Source organism: Herpailurus yagouaroundi, unplaced genomic scaffold (assembly GCF_014898765.1).
Source record: "Herpailurus yagouaroundi ecotype Mexico unplaced genomic scaffold, PumYag 198, whole genome shotgun sequence".
In the NCBI taxonomy this organism is placed as follows: Eukaryota; Metazoa; Chordata; class Mammalia; order Carnivora; family Felidae; genus Herpailurus; species Herpailurus yagouaroundi.
Window position 1 is genome coordinate 8,698,904 of NW_024412429.1, and position 16,064 is coordinate 8,714,967.

The 16,064-nt window shown below is 46.7% G+C and overlaps 2 long non-coding RNA genes across 2 annotated transcripts in view; one reads left to right on the forward strand and one right to left on the reverse strand.

The window, feature by feature from the left end:
• The window catches only part of LOC121013233 (uncharacterized), a 163,400-nt gene that overhangs the window by 123,609 nt on the left and 23,727 nt on the right, over positions 1 to 16,064 (forward strand). The window lies entirely within an intron of this gene.
• LOC121013231 (uncharacterized) overlaps positions 12,582 to 16,064 on the reverse strand; it is a 7,263-nt gene continuing 3,780 nt past the window's right edge. Inside the window, exon 2 of the long non-coding RNA XR_005782585.1 lies at positions 12,582 to 12,757. This is a non-coding gene — a long non-coding RNA (uncharacterized LOC121013231). The remainder of the gene's footprint in view (positions 12,758 to 16,064) is intronic.

Genomic DNA, 16,064 nt, shown 5'->3' on the forward strand with positions numbered 1-16,064 from the left:
GTCAGTGATTTTGCAACATGTCCCTCAGTCTGGGTGTGTCTGATGATTCCTCATGACTGGATTTGGGTTATGCTCTCTGGGCCATCCATCATACCACAGGAGTGATGATGTGTCTTTCTCTATGTATCAAGTCTAGAGGCCCCTGCAATTGATTAGCTCCATCCCTGGCATTGGCAACATTGGTTATTGGGTAAGGTGGTCCCTGCCAGGTTTCTCAACTGTAAAGTGATTTAACCCTTTGTAACTAATAAGTATCTTGGAGAGAGAGAGAGAGAGAGAGAGAGAAAGAGACTGAGACAGTATTAGTTCCTGTAATCTTGACCACCATCTCCCACTACCTTTGGCATTCATTGATGGGCGCTGTCTACTTTCTTTTAAAATTTTATTTTGGAGACAGCGAGTGAGTACAAGCCCAGGAGAGGGGAAGAGGGAGAGAGAGAGAGAGAGAGAGAGAGAGAGAGAGAGAGAGAGAGAAAGAGAGAATCTTAAGTAGGCTCCACGTTCAGCTCCCATGGCCCTGGGATCACAATCTGAGCTGAAATCAAGAGTCAGATCCTCAACTAACTGAGCCTCCCAGGCACCCCCACTCTCTACTTTTAATAAGGCTTCCAGGGGATCCTGGTGTGCTTTGCCTGGCCTGGTTTGAGGATCACTGTTTGAAAACCTCTGTCCTTACTGGACAGTGAGCTCTGTGAGGGTGGGGCTTTGTCTGTCCTCTGTGCCAGGCCTGGCACTTGACCTAGTATCTGGCTCACAGCAAATGTTCCATGAATGGAGAAAAAGAAAGCCATAGGCAACTGTGTCTTCTCTCTGGGGTTGTTTATCATTATCAGTAAAATGAGGCAGATGACTGGTTATAATGGTGGCATTTTTTGATTATGTAAGTTATAAGTTTCCACTTCTTCCAATGAGATGGTAATTTCATTATACAATGCTCTTTCAACATGGCAGGCTGGGGTTGTGTGTGTCATGGAACAAAAAGAAATCAAAACATTTTCTACGGTTTGATACATGCCACAGGAAAAATGAAGGTTGGAATTAGTTTATTCATTCAGGTTTATTCAACTGACAAATATTTATTGCACACCTTCCGTTGTGCCAGCCACTGCTACCGGTGTTGGGAATCTAGCAGTAACAAGATGGGTGTATTGCCTCGTGATGCAAAGAACTTCCACCTTCTTTTCTCTGGTTGAGCAGCCAGAGTTGGCAAAGGACAGACCTTCAGAAACAACCCCCTTCCCACAGTAAGGTTAATCCTCATGCAGCTAAGTCCTGAGCAAGCACCCGTCAAGAGAGTTGGACAGAGCCAAACAGTGTATAAGAAGAAGGTGTCAGCTAGGAAGAAGGCTATGTAATTCAGAGTTGCTTGCTAAATTAGCCTCTGACCCTCCTCATCTTAACTTTTTACATAGTTGTGTTGTGTAAAACTCACTTTGCATTGTTTTCAAAGGAATGACCCTGATCAGAGCCCAGTGTATTTCTCAAACAAGCCTGTAGAATGAAAGCCAACATAGATTCCTAATAATTCCTGATGCATAAGTAAAGTCAAGCCAGTTATATACAGATGAGCTTTCCAGAATAAAATTAGTGAGGTCATGAGAGTGATCTAATTACCACAGCACTGATGTGTACATTATAATTTAGATGAGTAAATTATTTTATGCTCTACAATAAATATCTTATAATGAATACAATTTGCTAAACAAATAAAATAGCAAGGAAAAGCAGCTCTCCATAAGAACTATGCAAGGCAAGCATAGCCTAGAGCTTAAGGGTTACATTCCAGAAGAGATGATGATAAGGCTTTTAGAATTTACAAACGGATTGTCACGGGAGAATTTCCAACAAACAAATCAGCCTCGATTCAGCTTGACACTCTGCAGAATAAGAAATTGTCCAACTGGTTACCGTTTATTTCCTGGAGTGTCTTTGAAGTGTTTGACTTGTAAATGTTCTTCACCTTCTGGGGTAACTTTATCATAAGATGCGGTGGCAAATTCAGTGCTTCGTATTTTCAAAACACCTGTGACAACAGCTCTGTCATTCTCTCAAGTTCTGTTGAAATTTGTGGCCTTTGCTTTGGACTATATTCATAACCAAAGCTGAATGCGAGAATGTGGAGTTTATGGTTTTCTGTTTCTACCCATCATGTTTATTGGTATGTAACTTTCTACTTCTGAAGCCCCCAGCACTCTGCTGCTTACTGGAGATTTCCTATTAAACTATGCACTGTAATTCACACCACAGTGATATGAGCATCTCTCAAGGGTCTTTGGCCTTCTCTAACCCCATCTCTGTTCACTATTACTTTGCTTTCCCTGCCTGGTTCAGTCTGACTCATTCTTCAAGGACATTTCTCTTTGAAGGTTTCCTCAGCCACTCCAGGTAGAACTTTCCAACCACTGTGCTCCCACAAGGACCACGTTATGTGCTGATTTGTCTGTCTTTCCAGCTACGATGTTTATTCTACGGTAGCAAATATCCTATCTTATTCATTTTTGTACCCACGATCCATAGCACGATTCGCAGCATGTAGGACGTGCTTGGCAAAAATTAACCGAGTCAATGGAACAACCAGGAAGTGAGGAAAAGAGGTTTTCCAGGGGAAAGTGCTTGTCTGCATCAGTGATGGCGGACTAAGGGCATCAGGCAGGAATGAGTAGAAGAGGTGTTTGCTGAGTGGCAGGGTCAGTGGGCTCTAACTCCTGCAGCACTGCCTTCTTGCTACGGATGTAAGGCCCTCTTGACTATGTCATTAGAGACTGGCATTTTCCGGAGACATCTCCCGGCCGAGAGAATACGGATGGGATGGTTCCTGTCTCGGTTATGCAGTATTTCCCGTGATCACTCTCACTCCCACCAGCAGAAATTCCCTGAAAGTCCACGCAATAACCAAACCTAGACCACGGAATCAGAAACAGGCACAACATATTGATGTGATATTTTATGGCAGATGAGCTACAGGAATGTACCCCTCTTTTCAATGAAGCCCTTGTAAAAAGATAGGAAAAATCTGCAAATCTTTAGGTACGGAGGATGCCAGAGAGGAGAAAACAGCGGCAGGAGATTTAAACTTCTGAAGAAGTGGCTGAAGAAGAGAGGTAGCTGGTTTAGCAGAGAAGAGGTCTTTATAATATAGCTTAGGAGCGCCTGGGTGGCTCAGTCGGTTGAGCGTCCGACTTCGGCTCAGGTCATGATCTCACAGTCCGTGAGTTCGAGCCCCGCGTCAGGCTCTGTGCTGACAGCTCGGAGCCTGGAGCCTGCTTCGGGTTCTGTGTCTCCCTCTCTCTCTGCCCCTCCCCCGCTTGTGCTCTGTCTCTCCCTCAAAAATAAATAAACATTAAAAAAAAGTTAAAACAGGGGCACCTGGGTGGTGCAGTCGGTTAAGCGTCCGACTTCGGCCAGGTCACGATCTCGCGGTCCGTGAGTTCGAGCCTCGCGTCGGGCTCTGGGCTGATGGCTCGGAGCCTGGAGCCTGTTTCCGATTCTGTGTCTCCCTCTCTCTCTGCCCCTCCCCCGTTCATGCTTTGTCTCTCTCTGTCCCAAAAATAAATAAAAAACGTTGAAAAAAAAAAAAGTTAAAACAGCTTACAGAGAGCAAGCTGGGAGGAGTGGATCAGCTTTGGCAGAGCCCTCATTAATGGCACCGAGAATATCTGAAAAATGTGCCAACTGTGAGCCCAGATAGCTTTTGTGCTCTAAGAAGATAATCTCAATTGAATTTTTCTCTTTAGGGAGCAATTCACCCAGTTACCCTAAACCTACCCTGTCTAGTTAAGATGACAATGTGTTGATAGCCTGCATTGCCTGCATTAGTTTCAAGGTTCTCTCCCACACACGGTGATCTTCCCAAATCACTTCCTGTGCGCTGTTTGCCTGGCCTTCCGGGCCTCACTGAAGTAGTCAGGCAGCTGAGGAAATGTGCTTAGAAAGGTTCATCTCTCTGGTTAACCTGGCCCGAGAGCTCGCATTTTCCACCCTTTGAAGGATGGGCAATACGGGCTCTTGCTCCAACCGGATGCTCACGTTTGGTGTTCTCTGGCTGTCGGTGTGGGGATTTGCACCCGGAGCAGGCTCAGTGCCCACAGCGGGGTGTTCCCACCCCTCAGCGGGACAGGAGCAGTAACTGGTGTCTGACCCAACAAGACCTGTTCATGTCCAAAGAGCCACCACTCTGATGGAGGGTCCTCCGGGGGCCACTAAGCAGAGCCTTCCTCTGGGAGGGAGCCTGTTGTCTTGGGGACAGGGGATGTTAGCCTGCCCGAGGTGGAGAGGGCAGCTTCACTTAGTGTTGGAACCCCCTGACCAATTTTGATCCCCTGGGAACAGTCTCTGGAGTTGTCTTTGCTCATTAGGTTGCCCACCTACCGATGGTCCTGTTGGTGGAGATGCTCTTCCTGGCTGAGTGTTCTCAAATGTTGGCACAGTCATGGCCTCCTAGATCCCACTGACCCCTGGGGCCATGTTCTAGCAGCTGCATATTCCTCAACATTCTTCAGGAGCACAGTGCAAAGAACGTTAGAACAAAGCGACCTGAGCTCATTTCTGCACGCTTCTCGCTTGGTTTCCTGTCAGGTCTTCGGTAGAGGCTCACAGGGGGCCCAGGGAGGGAATGACGTTCTCTGCCCTGCTTGACCAGTGCTGAGAGTTCCAGGGCCAAGTGCTTGTCAGGAGTAACATGTCCCAGCTGGTGTCGAGTCGCCCTCTGGTGCTGGGATCGACCTCATCTCTCTTCCCACCTAAGGTGAGAGCGTCGTATCTCCTCAGGGTCTGCTATTAGTTGCCTGGTGACAACAGGACAGAGCTCCGACCAGTGGCTGCAAGGAGTGCCCAACGTGATGCGCACAGGCGAGTGTTTCTGTGCCATGAGCAGGTTCTTAAACTGGGCTCTGCGTCCCCTGCTTCCAGATCCCCATGCGTGTGTGGTGCGGCAGGCCACGGTAAGGGACACAGTCCTTTTCTCGAGAGGTAGCCAAGAGGGGCACAAAAGAGTCCATGGACCAGCCTGGCAGGTCAGATGACAACGTTTTGAGGTACATTTCTCCAAGAGCATTTGAAATAGAAATAGTTTCCAAACACACCCATTTCCATCTTGTTTGTTTAGGAAAGTAGCTGTGGTGGTTAAATTTCACGTCAACTTAGCCAGACTACGATTCTTGGTTGTTGTGCCAAACGTTAGCCGAGATGTTGCTGTCAGGTATTTTGCAGATGTGATTCACATCTAGGGTAAATTGACTTTAAGTAAATTACCCTCCATAATGTGGGTGGGCCTCAACCAATCAGTTGAAGGCTTCATGAGCCCAAGAACAAAACCTAAGGTTTCCGCAAGAGGGAGGATTTCTGCCTCAAGACTATACCATGGAAACCCTGCCTGAGTTTCCAGCCTACCAGTCTGCCCTACAAATTTCAGGCTCATCAGCCCCCACAATCGATGAGCCAGTTCCTTAAAATAACTCTCTTCACATACGTATCCTCTTGGTTCAGTATCTGCGGAGAACCCTAAGGCCATATCTTTAAAAACACAAGGATATTGGGGCGCCTGGGTGGCTCAGTCGGTTAAGCGTCCGACTTTGGCTCAGGTCATGATCTCGCGGTTTGTGCGTTCGAGCCCCATGTCAGGCTCTGTGCTGACAGCTCGGAGCCCGGAGCCTGCTTTGGATTCTGTGTCTCCAACTCTCTCTGCCCCTCCCCCACTTGTGCTCTGTCTCTCTCTGTCTATCAAAAATAAAATGTAAAAAAAAAAAAATTTAAAAACACAAGGATATAAAGTCAGGAGAGGGCATTTCAGTTTGGACAGTGATACAGTGAATCTGAGCAAATCTTTTGCGTGGCTGGGGCTCGGATGTCCCATTCTCACCAAGCAACATGGCTGGTAGGCAAGAAACACGGGGCGGTCTGGCGAATTCTTAGCAATTTTATAAATTTGTCTGCCACAGACACATAATTTCAGCGGTATCTAAAGGGAGGGCTTCTCCCACAGATGATAGACCCAAGGAAATATTCTTATCGCCTACAAAATCTGAGTGGGACTGTTCTTTTTTTCTCAAATTAAATATGTAATTTATTTTTATTCTGTTTTTTTATTTATGTTTTATTTTAATTGAAGTAGGGTTGGCATATAATGTTACATAGCCTCAGGTGCACAGCATGGCAATCCCACGATTATATACATTGCACATTGCTCACCACAGTAAGTGTAACTACCACCTGTCAGCAGTTGTTACGATACTGTTACTATATACTACGCCAAACTTTTCATCCCCGTGACTTACTTACTTTATAACCAGAAGTTTTGTACCCCTCAATCCTCTTTACCTATTTTGCCCAGCCCCCCAGCCCCCTCCCCTCTGGCAACCACCAGTTTGCCCTCTGTGTTTATGAGTCTGTTTCTGTTTTTGCTGTTGCTGTTTATTTGTTTATTTTAATTTTTAGATTTTTTGGGGGAAGGGTGCTTTTCTGATCCACCTGGGTTCCAGGACAGAAAATGGTGATTACTATAGCAGATAATATGTCAGCCACTTTGCAAGTGCTTTAAATGCATGTTATCTCATTTGACTTAAAAAACTAGGCTTTTTTTTTTAGAGCATTTTTAAGTTTATAGAAAGACTGAGCACGAAGTACGAGTTCTCCATGTGTCACCCTGCCCCCCACAGCTTCCTGTGTTATTAACATCTTGCATTAGTGTGTAGTCAGTCTGCTACAAGTGATGAGCCCATATTGATACATTATTATCAACTAAAGTCCCGAGTTTACATTAGGGTTCACTCTCCATGTCCTAAAGTTCCTTGGGTTTGGACAAATCTATATACCACAGTATCTTTTTTCTTTCTTCTTAAAAAAAAATTTTTTTAATGTTGATTTATTTTTGAGAGAGAGAGAGAGGCAGAGCGTGAGTGGAGGAGAGAGAAAGGAAGACACAGAATTTGAAGCAGGCTCCAGGCTCTGAGCTGTCAGCACAGAGCCCAATGTGGGGCTCGAACTCAAACTGTGAGATCATGACCTGAGCTGAAGTTGGACACTTAACCAACTGAGCCACCCAGGTGCCCCTACCACAGTGTCTTATAGAATAGTTTCTCTGTTATTATTTTTTAATTGAGAGAGAGAGAGAGAGAGAGAGAGAGAGAGAAAGAGAACCCAAGCAGGCACCATGCTGTCAGTACAGAGCCCAACATGGGGCTCGAACCCACGAACTATGAGATCATGACCTGAGCTGAAACCAAGAGCCAGATGCCCAGGTGTCCTAGTTTCTCTGCTCTTAAAATTCCCTGTGCTGCACCTGTTCATCCCTCTCCCCATCTCGTCTACTTTCCAAACAATATTATGAGGTGGCATTTCATGGACCCTGTAACCGCTGAGTCTCGAGCCCTCGTCTCCTTCTCTATGGATAGAGTGACGGTTGTGTCCACCGCGAGTGTCACTGTGAGTCTTCAGGGGGTTAGTACATGCAAAAGCCTGCAAGCAAAAGCCATGATTTGAGTCTCTGTGGGATCGGACACAGACTCTGAATTATCAGACTTGTCTGTCTATGTGTCCAGGATAAGACTGTCGGCCTTCAGACTATGACTGGTTTTACCCCTTAGGGCAGGGGAGGAGCAGTCATGGCCCCAGAAGGAGCAGAATATTCAGGATTAGCCCGTTAGCAATGGCTAGACGGAGCAGAAAGAGGGCTTCAGGACAGGCTGGCCCCAGCGGTCCCTCGTTTCCTCTCAGGACCCCACGAGGCTCAGCAGCTCAGATGGAGTGCGGCCGACCGCGGAAGGCAACCCACCTGCGGTGGGGTGGCGGCCTCGGCGCCTGGTCCTGGTGGGGGTGGGGGTGGGGATGGGCGAGCAGGGAGGGGTGGGTCTGGGCTGGGCTGAGCGGGTGAATCCTGGGACTCCAGGGTCCCCGTGCTGTGTGCCTGGGAGAGTGTGTCATTCAAGATGAAGTCTGGCCCAGCCTGGCCCCGGGCAGCATGTATGGCTGGTGCCTTGCTCCCAGCGAGAGTCCTCAACCTCAGAAGCTTCCCGTGGCCCTCTTCCCACCCGAAAGAAGCCTCGCCACTCACTGCAACTCTGGCCCCGTGGCTCTACCTCCTTGGCTGTCGCCTCCAGACCACGCCTGCCCTGTGCCATTCGTGGGCCCGCAGCTGGGTGAAGCCCCGTGCCCCCACGCCCCCCACCTTTCTCATCTTCTCAGAAGCCTCATTCTGTGTGAGGTGGTGCAGGCAGGAGTCAGGGGAGGGCTCGAGAGTTCTGTGAGGGCAGGTGTGCTGCGTCTATTCACATTCTGCAGACTTTATACGCCACAGCGCAGGAGGCCTTTCCCCGGGGCGATACGGGAGCTTCTAAAAGTCACTCGAGGGGCTTCTGGAAACGGCGTGTGCCTTCTTCGCTGCCCCAAGCCCCCAGCGGGAGATTACGATGAAGTAGGTCAGGCAGCGGGTAGGATGTTCGAGCATCTGTGTTATGAACACGCTCCCCCGTGCCACGGTGGTGCACCCAGGCTGGGGCTCCCTGTTGTGGCGTCTCAGTACAGCTGTGCTGTTGCCCGGGAGGAGGGGTGTGAGGGTCCTCATGCTGCAGGGCAAGGTGTCCTGGAGGGGCCCGCGAGGGAGGAGAGTGCCCTTGTCACGTGAAGTCTTTTCCCCGTTCCAGAAACTTGGCCTCGCCTTTCCGATCCTGCCACGCTTGCTCAGGAGGCCTGGCTCACAGTGTTTGGGGATGAGGTCATGGTCAAGGAGAGAGCTGTGGGCATGGGGCTTGGGATGCCTGGCCAGACTCGGGAGGGTGGAGCAAGAGCTCACGTTGGCTTAGTTATTCCAAGAGAGTCTGCTTTCCTAAAGGAAAAAGAACCACGCAAAGGAGTCTGGCGCCCTCCCGAAGGTCTTTAACGGGCTTACTCTGACTGGGAGCACTGGCTCCCTGCCTTCTGCTCCAGCCTGGGGCCAAGAAGGCCCCCAAAGAGACGGCCTGAGGCTGGGCAGGCAGCCTCATAAATGCACACTCAGCAGCTGCCTCGCTGGCACTTCCTGGGGCAGATCCTGAGCCTGGGTCAGCAGATCCGGACCTCTACACCTGCGCGTGCTCCAATGTCCCGCCCGCTTGGGCCATGGCAGGGCCCAGGAGGCGCCCTCCCTGACAGGGTGGAAGCACCTCGAGTCTTTGTTTATTTGCTCCATTCTCTCCTTCCCAGAGTCCCGGCCTGGCTCGTGGTTCGGGGAGCTCATGCCCAGGTCTCGACACGGCAGGAAGTTTCATCAGCTTGCTGTCAAGTTTTGGCCCGGAACCCCTTTGTCCAGGAAATCATCTGGGCCTGGAGGTTCTTCAACAGGAAAGGGGACCTGAGCTCCTCGAGGCGTGTCTTTGGCCCAGCCCTCCCCGACATGTGCCTGCATTGGCGTGCCTGATGCTCACAGCTGGGCTCTCTGCGGTTTCTGGTCAAAGGCCGGGTCACGAGCCGTTGCCAATGCCTGTGAGGCAGAGGGTCCCTTTGGAGCCTTAGTTGTCTCCACTCAGGAGTCGATGTTTGGATAGGTCTGGAGCCTAGCAAGGCGAGCTTCCTGGGGGACCAGGAGAAGTCCTCAGCAGAGACTCATCCTAAGAGAGGAGGGAGTGACTTGGTGACAGCAGCTCCTCCAGAGGGATGGACTGTACCGACCACAGCCTGGCGTGCTGCTCGCGGTGCCCTGTGGTCCGGCCAGGGGTCTAGGCCTGAGGATGTGCCCATGGTGGGCACGGAAGCCTGGGTAGGGCCATCGGGACAGCAGCCAGGTAACATGGCACCGTGGGGACACTAGTGGCAATAAGCAGTGCCTCAGGCTGGCATCAGGTGCTTCTTTCGGTGGGGACAAGAGCGAAGAAAACACAACAGTGCGTGTGGCACCTTATCTGGAGACTCTACCTCTCTGGGAGGCCATGAGTGACTCTTCCTTCAACTGCCCCACCCAGCGGCCGGAAAGCATGGCACACAGATGGCGGTGGACCTATGAGGGGCCTCCCTGGGCTGTTCCAGGAGTTCAGAGCCCCCCCCCCCCTTCCCTCGCCGCACTGCATGGGCTCCTACATCCCTCCCGACCTACTAAAGGAGTCCGGCCCATTTTGAGCGGGCCCAGCACCGTGCACTGTGTCTTTGGGAAGAACGTGCTATAGGTAGTAACCTGTGTGCTGTGATTTGAAGAACATGAGGAAATTTGGCTGGAAACCTTTTCCACGTTGGGGTGACAGTGTCGGGAATTTTGCCCATAGACCTGCCTTGTCTTCACAGCTTGCTCGTCTCAAAGAAGTGGATGCTCTTAGATCATAGGTGTGCATAAATTGTTCATTACTTTTTCACACGTTAACGTCTTATCTCCTCCAAGATGGTTTGAAATCCCCTACTCCTGTGCGTCGTTGGTACAATGACCTTCACTTTGTAGGTGATCATTACATTTTTTGTTCATTATGTAAAAAGCTACCTTGTGTTCGGTGGTCATAGAGGGTTAATTAGCATTATTTGAGCTGATACTTATCATATGCTAATGCACGATAGGCCATTAATGGCACGATGTAAAAAGCTACCTTGTGTTCGGTGGGCATAGAGGGTTAATTAGCATTATTTGAGCTGATACTTATCATATGCTAATGCACGATAGGCCATGCTAATGGCACGATAGGCCATTCCCTGAAGCACTGACTTCCAAGACCAGACATGCTGTGGTCAGCCGGAACTATGTCTTGTTGGGGGTTGATCCCCCTGTATTTTCACCCCTCATGCCAGCCGTATTGCAGACATTTGAAACATTTTGTTGAATGACTATAACGCAATATGTAAGTAAATAAAATATGAAATCTCAAAGGTCCAATAAGGTAACTATTTAGTGAGTGGCTGGGTTTTAACCACAGCCATAGGAAAGACAGAAAGGAAGCAAAGAATAAATGTGAAAAATAAGGGATAATCTTGCCAAGAGCCTTCAGCATGGAGGATATGGTTTTTCCTTTCTTTAAAAAAAATTTTTTGTTTACATTTATGTATTTATTTTTGAGAGACAGAGAGTGAATAGGGGAAGGGCAGAGAGAGAGGCAAACACAGATCCGAAGCAGGCCCCAGGCTCTGAGCTGTCCGCACAGAGCCCGATGCGGGGCCCGAACCCATGAACCGTGAGATCGTGACCTGAGCCAAAGTCGGAAGCTTCACCGACTGAGCCTCCCAGGTGCCCCTGGTTTTTCCTTTCTGAACCCAGGAGGGTCTATAACTCCTCCACCCACTTCGAGAGGGCTTAGCAAGCATCTTGCATTTTGTTGAGTGTGTTTGACTTGGAGACAATTCCACCTCACTTAAGTCTTGTAGTTGATGAATTTGTGCAGTAGAAAGAACTGGGGCAAAAATAAGTTTATGAAGTGTCTGTAGTTGAGGCTAAGAGGTTTTTGTGCATTAAAGACTAAAATGTGAGAATTTGCAAGGAAGGAAGTCGAACTCTCTCTGGAGTTAGGATAGGTGCCTGAAGTTCCCATGGTCTAAAGGGAGCAGACCAGCATGGACATGAATGTGGCCTCGGGACAGAACAGAATCAGGAGGTGAAGCTGGTAAAAGATCTCAACCTCGAGCAAGATCAGGCCAGAGGGGACAGGATCCAAGCCACAGTGTGGACACATCTGTGTGCTTTGTGACATTTTGGGCATATATGCACATTTCATGTTTTTTTCATCCCTTGACATGTATCCATCGAACATTAACGCGAGGCTAATACATGCCTTGTCTTCTGGTGAGCTCTCAGGAGGTTTGGTTTTTCTTTTACAAGATCACTGTCAATTCTCAACTTCTTTTGCTCTGTATTTGGAGCAGGCACAGAAGCTCCCTACCTGGAAAGATGATTTGCTCACCTCCCACTGACAGATACTTGAAAAACATCCATGTTTGATCACGGGGCCAGGAGAAGACTTCAGGAGGGACAATGATGATGATGAAGTAAAGGAAGCCTGTGACACAGGCAACTGTTTTGTAACTTGCCTGAGGACGTGATGCTGTTTGCGGTGACTTATTTCAAAAGGAGCCAGAGAGCGGAGATTGGGTTTGTCCAGCTCACAAATTGAAAGCAAAGTCTCAGAATCTTTTGTTGTTGCTTTCTTTCTTGAAATGATTTCTGATGTATAGAGAAGTCGCAAGAATAGTACAAAATTTCCCTGGATGAGCCAGATTCCCCGACTTAACACTTCACTGTCGGTGCTTTACTGCTTTCCCTTCCCCCATCTCATCTCTGTATCTCTCTGTCTCTGTCTCTCTCTACTCCTCTATCTATACACACACACAAGCCCATGGCCAGCAGCTCATTTTACTGAGGTTGTTTATTGACTGGAGGAGGTGATATGATGTGGGTCAGTGGACATCGAGGGAAAAGCTGATGGAAGTTACAGGAGGGAAGAATGTCCCTCGAAATGTACTGCTTTGCCTCTTTATTTACAAGTCTGTGTCCCTATTGAAGGAAATTACCTGACTTGTTGTTTGCCGCGGACTGTAGGTTTTTCAGTTAAAGCTTGTTTGTTTTCTTTGGAATGGAAATACTGTGGCAGTTTGTGGGAGTGAAGGCTATTGGTTCTTTTGAATAGATCTAAAAGAGAAGAATGTAGGGGTTTTGTTTCGGGTTTTACTTTAATAAACTCAATCCTGCGGGGTTTACATCCTTGGGGTTTTTATGAGAATGGAGTTTACAGTTACTCCACTGAGAAGGTTGCTGAGCACGTGAGGAGGTGAGGAGTGGAGATGTTTGCAATGAAGCGTCATGTCTTATGACAGGCCAGTCCTGGTTATAAAGACATAAAAATAAAGACAAAGTTGAGACATGACAGTTTCTGAATACATTTTTGTATTGAGTGTAAAGCTTAATTACTTTTAGCCTGACACTTTAAGCCTCAACAAAGAGGACATGGGAAACATGATTATTATGATTTTAAACATGAAAAATCATCTTTCTAAGTGTATTTACTCTTCTGTGTGCTTTGGACATCCTCCCAGTTAATGTCAGCATGATGAATCACTCCTTTAACATTGTTTCGCAGAGTCTCTCTTGGTTTGATGCAATTGGACCTTTTTTTTTTTTAGAAAAAGAAATTAAGAGTCGTTTGAATCCATATAGGAAAAGAATCACTTTTGATTTTTTTTAAGATGGAAACTATGAAACAATGAGAATGGGCTCAAGAGCCATTTGTAGATGAACTGGTTTTAGGAGGCAGGAAGAACAAGGGAGAGCAGGGGAGAGCAGGGGAGAGCCAAGGGAAAGTGCTGAGGGACAAGTGGCACACAGAAGGAGTGGGGCCCGGGGAAGGAGTACAAGTTGGGTGGAAGAAGCTGCAAGTTTCTTCTTCACTAGACTTTTATCCAATATTGGACCACAGTTGCCTCTAACCCTCAGGGGGCCACACCCTCACTGTATGCCAGACCAGCACCTTTACCCGATACTGTAGCGCATAGCAAGGGTGGAAAGATGAATAACATTGCTTGAAACGGCAAAAGAGATTCTGTTGGTGACAGGGGTGGGGTAATTCATACCAATCATCTCACTGAAAATAACCACCAGACAATTAAATGACATTTAAAACGTTCCTCAAAAGCATTAAAGAGCGAATGAGATAATGAGGAGTTAGTGGGTCAAGATTGAGAAGACGAAAATCCGAGAAGTGATGTTGCCCCTGCTTTTGACCAAGGGACAGATGAAAATCTGAAATATGGTTAAGAGAGTGAGCAGCACCTTTGCAGTCCTGTGAGATGATGGGGCATGAGTTCGGAGCCCCGAGCCCACAGGAAAAAAACCTGCCATTCTTTGGTCTCAGTCTCAGCAGCACTGTTCATCCTCGAGATGAGGGTCAAACAGAAGTAAAACAGCCCTGAACTATGGCCCAGTTCGGGGTCATCTGGGGGACCAAGAAATCTTAGGTCCTGAAATTGGAATAAAGGATAAGGAAATGATAGCACCTCAAGCCATGGCAGAGGCAAATAAAAATTAAATCTAAAAAGTAACAATTCTGGCTCCAAAATATTTCTACTAATAATTAAAAAAGTACAACGTCAAGCGTATAGTAAAAAAAACCAACAAAACAAAAAACTAGGCGCAGAAGGTACACAGTCGCCTGAGAAAGAACCATGTGAAAGAACAGTGAAAACGAGAAATAACACGCACCCCTGTAAGAATATCAGATATGGGAGTGATCAGTGAGAGACTTTATAGCAACTGTATTTACTATTTTTAAGAAGAGAAAGGATAAGTTTGAAAAATTTGGCAGATTATCGGAACCCACAAAAAGTGCAAAGCAGATTTAAATGAAAACAAAATAAACTCTAGAACTTAAAAATCCAGTAACTTAGTTAAAACTCAATATATAGATTTAATGACATATTAGATAGAGTTGAAGAGAAAATTAGTAAACTGTAAGGTTAGAGGAAAATATGCAAAATGAATCACACAAAGGCAAAAGGTAATAAGAAGACATAATACAAAGAGAGGGTATAATTAGAAAGTCCAGGGGCGCCTGGGTGGCGCAGTCGGTTAAGCGTCCGACTTCAGCCGGGTCACGATCTCGCGGTCCGTGGGTTCGAGCCCCGCGTCGGGCTCTGGGCTGATGGCTCAGGGCCTGGAGCCTGTTTCCGATTCTGTGTCTCCCTCTCTCTCTGCCCCTCCCCCGTTCATGCTCTGTCTCTCTCTGTCCCAAAAATAAATAAACGTTGGAAAAAAAAAAAAAGTCCAACACATGTCCAGTTGGAATTTTGGAAGGAGTAGCAGCAAGAGCCTCAAGAATAAAATAACTGCTCAAAATTATAATATTTATCACTAATAATTGATGAAAATAATTGCTGACAATTTTCCCAAGAGACATTAATATATATGTAAAAAATCCCAAGGAATCTTAGTCAGGATAAATATAAAGGAACTATCATGGTGTTGTTGTAGACAAATCCTTAAAACTGCCAGAGAGAAAAAGGTTACTTTTTTTTTTTTTTTATGTAGGCTTCACAAGGAGCCCAGTGTGGGGCTTGAACTCATGACCCTGAGACCAAGACCTGAGCTGAGATCAAGAGTTGGACGCTTAACTGACTGAGCCACCCAGGGACCCCAAAAGATTATTTTAAAAGGTACAGTAAATACACTGATAATTGAGTTATCAGGAGCAGCGATGGAAGTCAAAAAAGATAGTGGAATATCTTCAATATGCTGAAAAACCAAACACAAAGATCAAACTGCCAATATAGACTGTCAGTAAAAATATCTTTCAAGTATGAAGATGAAATTAAGATATTCTCAGACAAAAACAGAAAGAGTTATTACCAACAGATTGTCAATGAAGGAAACATTAAGGAGAGTTCTTTATTAGGCAAAAAGTAATCCTTGATGGAAGGTTAGAGATGCAAGAGAATAAATAAATAAATATATGAGCAAATCCGAATGACATGGATTTTATAAAACAATAATAATATTTGTGGGATCCATATATATGTGTGTATGTTATTATCTATCTATCATCCATCTATCATCTATCTTTCTATCATCCATCTATCATCTATCTATCTATCTATCTATCTATCATCTATTTCTATGTAGGATATGAAAAGCTTTAAGTTTGGAAGGGATTAAAAGGATTCTAAGGGTTCTAAGGTCCTGATACTACCCTAGAGGAGGTAAAAGTACCAATTATCAAAACACTTTGTTTTGTCCAAAACTCATGTTGTCATTTCCAGGGTAACCATTAAAAGCATACTAAAGGGGCGCCTGGGTGGCGCAGTCGGTTAAGCGTCCGACTTCAGCCAGGTCACGATCTCGTGGTCCGTGAGTTCGAGCCCCGCGTCAGGCTCTGGGCTGATGGCTCAGAGCCTGGAGCCTGCTTCCGATTCTGTGTCTCCCTCTCTCTCTGCCCCTCCCCCGTTCATGCTCTGTCTCTCTCTGTCCCAAAAATAAATAAACGTTGGAAAAAAAAATTTTTTTTAAAATAATAAAAAATAAAAGCATACTAAAAAGTATAAAACTTTTAAATAAAGAGACTGAGAAAATGGAATGATAAAAAATAGTCAATCCAGGGGCACCTGGGTGGCGCAGTCGGTTAAGCGTCCGACTTCAGCCA